Source organism: Chiloscyllium plagiosum, chromosome 4 (genome assembly GCF_004010195.1).
Source record: "Chiloscyllium plagiosum isolate BGI_BamShark_2017 chromosome 4, ASM401019v2, whole genome shotgun sequence".
Classification (NCBI taxonomy): Eukaryota; Metazoa; Chordata; class Chondrichthyes; order Orectolobiformes; family Hemiscylliidae; genus Chiloscyllium; species Chiloscyllium plagiosum.
Genome location: NC_057713.1, coordinates 27716282 through 27726873, shown reverse-complemented (window position 1 = coordinate 27726873; position 10592 = coordinate 27716282). Strand labels below are relative to the sequence as shown.

The window sequence follows — 10592 nt, the reverse complement described above, 5'->3', positions numbered from 1 at the left end:
CTCTGCTAGGAGGCGCTCAGTCTCCCCAATGTAGAGGAGACCGCATCGGGAGCAACGGATACAATAGATGATATTAGTGGATGTGCAGGTAAAACTTTGGTGGATGTGGAAAGCTCCTTTGGGGCCTTGGATGGAGGTGAGGGAGGAGGTGTGGGCGCAGGTTTTACAGTTCCTGCGGTGGCAGGGGAAAGTGCCAGGATGGGAGGGTGGGTGGTAGGGGGGCGTGGACCTGACCAGGTAGTCACGGAGGGAACGGTCTTTGCGGAAGGCGGAGAGGGGTGGGGAAGGAAATATATCCCTGGTGGTGGGGTCTGTTTGGAGGTGGCGGAAATGTTGGCGGATGATTTGGTTTATGCACCTGTGTAGAGGTGCCAAAGGACTGGAGAATATCAAATGTTGTGGCCTTGTTCCAGAAAGGTTGTAAGTATATTCCCAGGTATTACAGATAAATCAGTTTAACTTTGGTGGTGGGAAGGTCTGGAAACAATTATTCAGGATAGACTTAATAGTCAATTGGAATAATGTAGGTTGATTAAGAAAAATCAACATGGATTTCTAAAGGGGAAATAGTGTTTCACTAACTTACTGAAGTTATTCGAAGAGGCAACCAAAAGACTTGGTGGTGATAATGCCAGTGATGTATATGTGCATTTCCACAAGGTGTTTGATACAGTGCGGCACAATGGTTAGCACTGCTGCCTCACAGCGCCAGAGTCCTGGGTTCAGATCCCGTCTCGGGCAACTGTCTGTGTGGAGTTTGCACATTCTCCCCGTGTCTGCGTGGGTTTCCTCCGGGTCCTCCGGTTTCCTCCCATAGTCTAAAGATGTGCAGGTTAGGTGAATTGGCCATGCTAAATTGCCTGTAGTGTTAGGTGAAGGGGTAAATGTAGAGGAATGGGTCTGGGTGGGTTCCTCTTCGGAGGGTCTGTGTGGACTTGTTGGGCCAAAGAGCCTGTTTCCATCCTGTAAGTAATCTTAAAAAAAACAAGACTTGTGATGAAAATTGTAGGTCATAGTATAAAAATGACAATAGTAACATGATTATAAAAATGACTGATATAAACAGTGTAATGGTCAATGAATATTTTTCAGGCTGGAGAAAGGTTTGTGCTTTGCTGCTGGCACCCTTGTTTTTCCTATTATATACTGTTGATCTGGATCTTTGTGTGCAGGGGCAGTTTTGAAGTTTGTAGATGACAGAAAACTTTAGAAGAGTTGTAAACTATGAGGAGGACAGTGTGAAATTGCATGAGGACAGTGAAATTGCATAAGGAAATTGAGAATTTGCTGGAGTGGATGGATAGGTTTGCAGAGAAATATGAGATGATGCACTTTGGTAGGAAGAAAATTGGAAGATAACATAAAATAGGAGGTAGAGTTCTAAATGGGGCATAGAAGCAGAGGGATCTGGATGTATCTTGCATAGATCATTGAAGGTGGTAGGACAAGTGGAAAGGGCAGTTAATAAAGTATACAGTGTCCTTAGTTTCATTAATAGAGACAGAGTACAAGAACAAAAGGATGATGCTAAATTTGTATAAAACATGTATTAAACCTCAGCTGGAGTATTATGCACAATTGTGGGTGCCACATTATGGGAAAGATGTGAATGCACTGGAAAGACTGCAGAAGTGATTTACAAGAATGGTTTCAAGAGTGAGAAACTTTAGTTAGGAGTTTGCATTGAAGAAGCTGGAACTGTTCTTCTTGGAGAGAAGAAGGTTGAGGAGGTTTTGATGGAGGGTTTTCAAAATCATGAACAGGCTGGATGGAGTAGATAGGAAGAAGTTGTTCCCACAGCAATGAGAGGGCATGGATTTAAAGTGATATGCAAAAGATGATGTGAGAAGGAACTTTTTCACCTTGAGATTAGTTAGGATACACTGAGTGTATCATTTGTATCATTTTCCGTTTTTTGAAAGATCATATTTTTTGTTAAGAAAACTTGAAGGTCAAGTTCAGATGATGTTTTCGTTTAATTGCAATTGGACATTACTTGAATAACTCCCTTAATTTGTATTGTTACTTGTCTTCCCTGACACTCCATTATTCTGTATGTTCTGAACAGAAAGGCTGGTGTTTTCATAGAGCCAGGGACAGAATTTTCTCTCCTAAATGACAGGCTGGGAGGCAAGCTGAGGAGCAACATTTCAGGGCAGTACATTGTATAGAAGTCCAAACTGTTCATGGCAGTTGAGAATGTTGTCAGAGCAGAAAAGCTGGCAGAGGAGCAACTTCTCCTGTTGAGCAAACAAATACACAGACATTTACACAAATTTAAGTATTAATGGGACTGATGTGTAGGCCTAACCATGTAGAATGAAGTGAGAGCTCAGTGGCAGGTCACTGTTGGCTGAAGTTGACCTTATTAGAAAATAGCAGTGTTCCATTGTAGAGAGGCTGAGAGCCCAGGTGGAACAAGCTGGAGACTGGGCTAAATTGGTGAGCACTTCAAAGCACACTCATTGAGTGTTTTTTTTTCCCAAATGCAATAGTGAACAAGGGTGAAAGGCTTGGAGAATTGAACATTGCAGATAACCATGGGTTCTATGCATTGTGATCTTGAAAACTCGTGAGGATGCATATTCAAGAAAGGGACAAGAGGCTAATGAGACAGGCATCACTAAAACTGGGCACTATCTCTCTTTGACATTCTGCCATCTAATAAGCACAATATTTGAGATGTCCTCTTCAATCACTTGCCTCCTTCCCATAGAAAGTATGACATTTACTTCTCCCCCATTCCCACCTGCAACAAACCTTTCAGTAATTGATTAGATAGCCCTGAGAGAGTTGTTCTTTTCAAGCATTTGGCCATGCTTCTGGCTTTGCATCTCTATGTTGGGATATCCTCCCAAAGGCACTCAATATTACTGGTTTGGATTTGAGTATTGCTGGCCAATTTATTATAACATCACACCACAACAGAATGTTTTTGTTTTCCTTTGACTCATAAGAACATTTAAACAATTGAAATACAATGTATATACTCCCCATTCATGTCAGGTAAGCAGAAAATAAACCTGTACTTTTATATGCTTATGATAGGATTATTTAACAGCATGAAGTGCTTGTACAAAATGAATGATGGTGAATCTCTTTTTTTTGCATAAGATTTCCATCTTTTTAGCAACACATCATCTCCTGCTTTTCTTATATTAAGATTATCCAATTTTCTTAGATACCCAAAAATGTCAGTCTTTAGACCAATATAAAACTTATGCACTTGCCATTGATTGATCAATGTGCTGTTTATACAGTTCTCTAAGACTTGTAAGCTACATTTCTGAGGTCATTCCCAAAATTTCTTTGTGTTTCCTGACCTGGTTTTGCCTCTTGTTTGACACTGCTATTATTTTGGTGAGTAGTTGTGATCTACACAGGCTCCCAGTTGAGCAACAGTTTGATTTTAAAGTTTCCAGGCTGGCTTTCAAATTCCTCCTTGGCCCCTTCCTCCTGATTTCTGAATTCTCTTCCATCCCGACAATCATACCAGATATCTAAACTTCTCTGGTTCTAATCTTTTGAGCATCCTGATTTTGATTGCTCCTGTGATTGTGCTTCAGCTACTAAAGACCTAAGTTATAAAATACCCTCCCTAATACTATTTACTGGTTTTATTGGCCCTGTGAATTAAGAGTTTCCTCCTCATCTTAGTCCTAAATGGCTTACCTTCTATTCTGAGATTGCAAACCCTGGTTCCAGATCCCATAGCCAGGGAAGACATCTATTTTGCATTTATTCTGCCTCTCCTTTCAAATTCCTATGAAATTGCATATCCTTTTTAACTCCATTGAGTACAGGCCCAGTCTCCTCAATCCCTCCTTCACTAGACGGTCCCACCCATCACAGGAATCAGTGTGGTGAACCTCTCTGCACTCCCTCTATGGAAAATATATCCTTCCTTAGCCACAAACCATCTTCCAGGTATGGTCTCACCAGTGTTCTTGTTTCAATTAAAAATCACGCAACACTTTGTACAGATCAGTCCAACACTGGCATCTCCAAATCATTGTTTCAATTATATGGACTTCTTTGATCTTGTATCTAAAGGCTGACACACCATTTGTCTTCTGAATTGCTTACTGCACCTGCATGCTAGTTTTCAGTGATTTGTGAACGAGGACACCTCTGTCGCTTTGGACATGATTACATTGCAATCGTTCACCATTTGAAAAATAATCTGCACCTTTGTTCCTCCTACCAAGGCGGAATCCCTCACCTTTAACTTCATTGTATTTCATCTGTCGTGCCTTTGCTCACTTACCCTCCCTAACTCTCTGCATATTCCCCTCAGCACGTTCCTACTAAATTTTGTGTTATGTGCAAACTTGGACATATTACAATTTTCCCCCACCATCCAAAGTCATAATAGATCATGAACGCCTAGGGCCAATACACCAATCCTTGCAGTATACAACTGGTCATAGTCTGCTAATCTGAAAATTAACCTATTGTTCTCTTCCTGTTAATCTTAAATCCTCCAATCTCATTACACCCAAACACACACATTTTGTATTGGATAGTTTATCAAGCACCTTCTGAAAATCCAAATAAACCATATTCACTAGGTTCCCTTATCAACTCTGCTAGTAACATCCTCAAACACTGATCTCTCATGAATACACAGGTCCTATCCTTTATTATCTGCACTACATTTTTTTGACTAACGTTCCAAAATAACTAATGTATTTTAATATTCAGTTCCCATTCTTGAAAGCCCTTAAGCCACATCTCCGTATTGGCAATTAAATCAAGCCCTATAATTCTACTCAAGCCATCAATTCACCTATCTTTTGAGAATGCTGTATGCATTCAGAGAGAATTAAAAGCGCACTACCTTTCTAACACTATTCTGCAATTTGTTTTGGTTGGGAGTAGGATTTGTGTCTGCTGCTTTTCACATTTCGTTTTCTACTTCCCATATCTGAATTCCCTCTTGCGTTCCCATTCCTTTAACAAGCTAGTTTAAACCCTTCCTAGTAAACAGGAAAATCTCCTTATGAGGATATTAGTCCCAGTCCTTCTAAGGTGTAAACTTCCTTCCTTGTACAGATTCTGCCTGTCCCAGAACCAGTCCCAATCCCCCAGAAATCTAAAGGCCTCTCGCTGTGTTATTTTCCTAGCCATGTGTTTATTTGGTTAGTCTTCCTTACCTCTGCTCATGGTACTGGGAGCTGTCCTAACTTCAGAAGTCTTTCATTTGCCTCACTCTCCAATTTTTAATTTCAGAATCACATCCTTCTTTCTCCCCATGTCATTGGTAATGTACTGACCATGATATCTGGCTCTGCACTCTCTCAGAAAAGAATGGTCTGAAGCCACTTTGACAGCCTTGAACCTGGCACTAGAGACGCCATCCTGAAGTTGTAACTACAGCCACAGAACGGTCTGCTTTTTTGCCTAACTACTGATTATTCTATAACTAATTATCCTTCCACCCTTCACCCCCAGCCCAAGCAGCAGCCACTTACACTCCTTTAGAGTGCCACAAGCTTGACCTACTCTACATTCTTACCAGTATCCAAAATATTTTTAAAAAGGTAGTGAATGAGAGACTTCTGCACCTTGTGTTTGGTCTTAATCTACATGATCACTCGTTAAAAATGCTGCCCATGTAGTTTGCAGTTTTGCTCAGAGAAAGTGAGGACTGCAGATGCTGGAGATAAGAACTGAAAAATGTGTTGCTGGAAAAGCGCAGCAGGTCAGGCAGCATTCAAGGAGCAGGAGAATCGACATTTTGGCCACAAGCCCTTCTTCAGGAATGAGGAGGGTGTGCCACGCAGGCTTTCAGTTTTACTCAGAGAGTTGTACAGCACGGAAACAGACCCTTTGTTCCAACTGATCCATACTGACCAGATATCCCAATCTCATCTAGTCCCATTTGCCAGCACTTGGCCCATATCCCTCTAAACCTTTCCTATTCATGTACCCATCCAGATGCCTTTTAAATGTTGTAATTGACCCGTCTACTCCACTTCCTCTGACAGCCCATTCCGCCTTCTGCATGAAAAAATTGCCCCTTAGGTCCCTTTTAAAGTTTTCTTCTCCTCCCCCAAACATATGCCCTCTAGTTCTGTCTATTTACCCTATCCATGCCCCTCATGATTTTATAAACCTCTGTAAGGTCACCTCTCTCAGTCTCTGACACTCTAAGGAAAACAGCTCCAGCCTATTCAGCCTCTCCCAATAGCTCAAATCCTCCAACCCTGGCAACATCCTTCTGAATCTTTTCTGAACCCTTTCAAGTTTCATTGCATCCATCCGATACCTGTGAAGTGAGAAGCCAGTTCAGGGTAGGACTTGTGATTCCCAGCAAATTCTAACATTTTTCACCGTGGTGAAGATGCTCCCTATTCTGACAAAAATTGCGCCATAATCTGTTCAGATTTACAATGTGCTGATGGTTTTAGGCATTCAACTCTTACTTCATCTTTCCATCCAATCCTAATCCCTTCATGTACCTGAAAGGACAGAGGCAGAAGAACTGTAAACTGGATGGACAATGGCCAGGTAGTCTACACTATTAAGTGTAGAAGTCCAGCTCTGATTTCATTTTCCAAAATGCAGCACCTCATATTTATTTAAATTAAACTCCATCTGCCACTCCTCAGCCCTTTGGCCCATCTGATCAAGATCCCCTTGTACTCTACATAAACGTCATCACTGTCCACACCTCAATTTTTGGTGTCATCTGCAAACTTACTTAACATACCACCTACATTCACATCCAAATCACGTATATGAATGGCGAAAAGCAGTGAACCCAGCACCTATCCTTGTGGCACACCACTAGTCATAGGCCTCCAGTCTGAAAGGCAACCTTCACCACCACCCTCTTTCTTCTACCATCAAGCTAGTTCTGTATCTAAATAGCTAGTTCTCCCTGTATTCCATGAGATCTAAACTTGCTAACCAGTCTACCATGAGGAACTTTGTTGAAAGCCTTACTGAAATCCATATAGATCACATCCACCGCTCTTACTTCATTAATCCTCTTCGTCACTTCTTCAAATAACTCCATCAAGTTCGTGAAAACAGATGAATTTTTCCAAGGCTTTCTGTTGCTCAACCTTTAGCAAAGCCTGAAAACTTTGTAAATACTAGGACTTTACCTTTTACTCTTTTGGGTATCTTGAAATTCACCTGATCACCTATTTCCTGTATATTTTATTCAGTTTGCCCAATCTCTGGTGTGCACAACATCAGGTCCAATTGTAGCTGTCAGTCGCTCAATTTTGTAAATTGAAGTGAGCAGGAAAAAAGGACATATCAGCAAACTAATTATTTGACAAGTGTTAAGAATGTGCTAGCAAGGTAGTTGTTTGGCAGGCGTTAATATATGCCTAATGGGAGGCCCAAAGCAAATCTATATTTCTTTTGTGTTTTTGCCCAATGCCCAGATGATCTCATAAATAATAGAGGGAAAACTATGAGGAAAAACTAGCAAGTAATATCAAGAAAGATATCAAGAGCCTCTTCAAAAGAAAAAGAGATGCTAAAGGTCCCGTAGAGGATGAGGCTGGGGAAATAATAGAGAACTAGGAAAAGGCAGAGGAGTAGAAGAATACTTTACATCAGGCTTCACAGTAGAAGATAGTGATGGTATTCCAAAAATAGTAAATAATGAAGGTGCTAAAAGAGATGAGGATATAAACTTGGGAACTATCACCAGAGAAAAGGGGAAACTAATGAGACTAAAGGCCGATAAATCCCCTGGATCTGAAGGTTTGCATTCTAAATTTTTAAACCAAGTAACTGAAGAGCTCGTTGATGGACTGGGTGTTTATCTCAAGTATCTATAGATTTTGGAAAAGTTCCAGAGGATTTGAAAACTCCGTGTAACACCCTTATTAAAAAAAGGAAGAATTTTTTAAAAAGGTAATTAGCTTAACATCTATTGTTTGGAACATTTTCAAGTCAATTGTAAAGGATGTAATACCTGAGCCTTTAGAAACTCATAATATTACCAAGCAGAGTCAACATGGCTTTATGAAGGTGAAATCTTGCCTGACAGATTCATTATTGTCCTTTGAGGATGTAGCAAGAAGGACAGATAAAGGAAGTATTTATCCATTTTAATTTCCTTTTATTAAGGTACTATAAGACTAGTTAGTAAGCAAAATGTGTGTTATGATGGGAGTTGTATATTAGCATGAATAGAGAATTAGCTAAGTAATAGAAAAAACAGTTGTGATAAGAGGGAGGCATATAACTAGTGGAGTAGGGATCAAAGCTGGAGCCACAATTATTTACAATATTAATGGATGATAAATACAATCATAAAGTTTGTGGATGACAAAAGTAGCTGGAAGACAAGTAAAGACAAGTAGTGAGGATGACACAAGGAGCTGTAGATAGGATAGGATAGATGAGTGAACAAGAACTGGACTACTGGAATACATTGAGAGAAAATGTAAGATTATGCACTCTGGCAGGAAAAATGGATGTGATTAATATTATTTAAATACAGAAAGACTGCAGAAAGCTGCTGCACAATGGGATTTGGGGTCCCATTGCATGAATCACAATAAGCTAACATCCAGGTTCAGAAAGAAACAGGGAAGGAAAGTGGATTGTTAATCTTTACTTCAAAGAAATGGAGTATACAAATAGAGAGATCTTGCTTAAAATTATACAAGGCACTTGTCAGATCACATCTGGATGGTTCTGGTTCCTTTACCTAAGGAAAAATATCCTGGCGTTAGAGGTTGACCTGGGTATGGAGGGCTTTTCTTATGAGGAATGGTTGAATATGTTAGGGATACTCACTGGAGTTTAGGAGAGTAAAAGGAGACCTTACTGAAACACATTCACTCGAAGCGTAACAGAGTAATGGAGGGAGGTTGTTTCCCCTTGGGGAAGTGTCTAAGGGGAGAGGGCAATATCACAGAGTAAGAGGTTGCCAATGTAAAATAGAGATGAGGAGTTATATTTCTTTGGATGGTGGATCTGTGGAATTCTTTATCACAGAGGACTATTGAAGTTGGGTCACTAAGTATATTCAAGACTGAGATAGACGACAGTTTAAATCAGTCAGGGGAATCAATAATTTTTGATAAAAGGCAGGAAAGTGGAGTTATATCAATCATGAACTCATTGGTGGAGTTGATCCGGGGGGGGGGGTCAAATGACCTATTTCTCTGAGGTGTTATGCTCTTCGGAATCAACTTTTAAATAGGAACTGAATGTTGGTGAAAGGAGCAGTTGAAGGTAGCATAAGGTGATTTGCACATATTTTAAAAGTGGGTGGCACAGTGGGTAGAACTGTTGACTAACAGCATCAGGGACCTGGGTTCGATTCCAGCCTTGGGTGACTGTTTGTGTGGATTTTGCACGCTCTCTCCCTGCCTGAGTGCATGTCTGTTAGGTGCTCGAGTTTCTTCCCTCAGTCCAAAAATCTGCAGATAAGGTGAATTGGCCTCGGATACACAACCTAGGTGGATTATGTTAAAGGCAGAGTTACGTGGGTAGGGTAGGGGGTTGGGTTTGAGTGCGATGCTGTTCAGAGACTCCGTGCTGACTCCGTGGGCCAAATGTGGGGATTCTGTGATTCTAAAGATGTACCATAAATAAAGATCATTGTTTGTTTTTCAACAGGAGATTGTTTTTCACCTAACATTGGTTAAAATGAAGCTCAGCAGCACGGAAATCCACAGAATGGCAGACATCACAAAGAAGTGAACATCCAACTTCATTTTTACGTCTGTTTATAAATCAAATTGTGAAAATTGTAAATACCTGTAAATGTATTTTTTATTAAAAAGGTTCTTCTGTTTTACATGTATTGAATTTCGTTTAATTTGTATTCATTTGTTGTTAACTTTACAACTAACTTAGAAATCAGTTGACAATTTTTTTACTAATGAAATAGAGGTTGCAAGGGATTAGGTCTGAATGTTTAAATTGTGCACACGCACTCATCTAACAGCACAATAGATTCTAATCAAAATCATAACTTTCAAAAATGTATTGAATTTCTGTAATGTATTGTCACGAATATGTACTGGTTAATAGTTAATGACGTGTAAAACTCAACCTCTGATCTTTTGCAAAGTCCTGCATTTCATACATATAACATGTATAAGTTGGCTTCTAACATATGGCCAAAAAATTCTTATTTTTTCAGATACATTTTGCTTGTTTTGAAAGAGAGATTTGGCAAGACCAGTCTTGTGAGTATTTCTCTCAACCATTTATTTCCTGAGTTTAAACTACGAGAAATACTAGGACAGCAGTTTCCTTTTCAATTCAGGACCATGGCCAGCAATAGCTGGCAATTCCCAGGAATTGGCATTTTATCCAATCCCTCTACACCTCCATCCGCCATGACCAGGGCCTCCAAGCCCTCCGATTTTTCCTCTCCAGACGTTCCCAACAGTACCCCTCCACCGACACTCTCATTTGTTTGGCCGAACTGGTCCTCACCCTTAACAATTTCTCCTTTGAATCCTCCCACTTCCTCCAGACCAAAGGGGTAGCCATGGGCACACGTATGGGCCCCAGCTATGCCTGTCTCTTTGTTGGCTACGTAGAGCAGTTGATCTTCCGTAATTACACCGGCACCACTCCCCACCTCTTCCTCCGCTACA

At 40.5% G+C, this 10592-nt stretch overlaps 1 protein-coding gene across 3 annotated transcripts in view; it reads left to right on the top strand.

Annotated features, from left to right (window-relative positions):
* Window positions 1–9754, top strand: part of LOC122548906 (KH domain-containing, RNA-binding, signal transduction-associated protein 3-like) — a 172583-nt gene extending 162829 nt beyond the window's left edge. For 2 of the 3 annotated variants that reach the window (XR_006311361.1, XR_006311360.1), the window contains exon 12: window positions 9601–9752. The gene's annotated coding sequence lies outside the window, so the exon portion shown is untranslated. Of the gene's footprint in view, window positions 1–9600 lie in introns of all 3 variants that reach the window. The other variant, XR_006311362.1, reaches the window with a different exon arrangement.
* The last annotated feature ends 838 nt before the right edge of the window (window positions 9755–10592 follow it).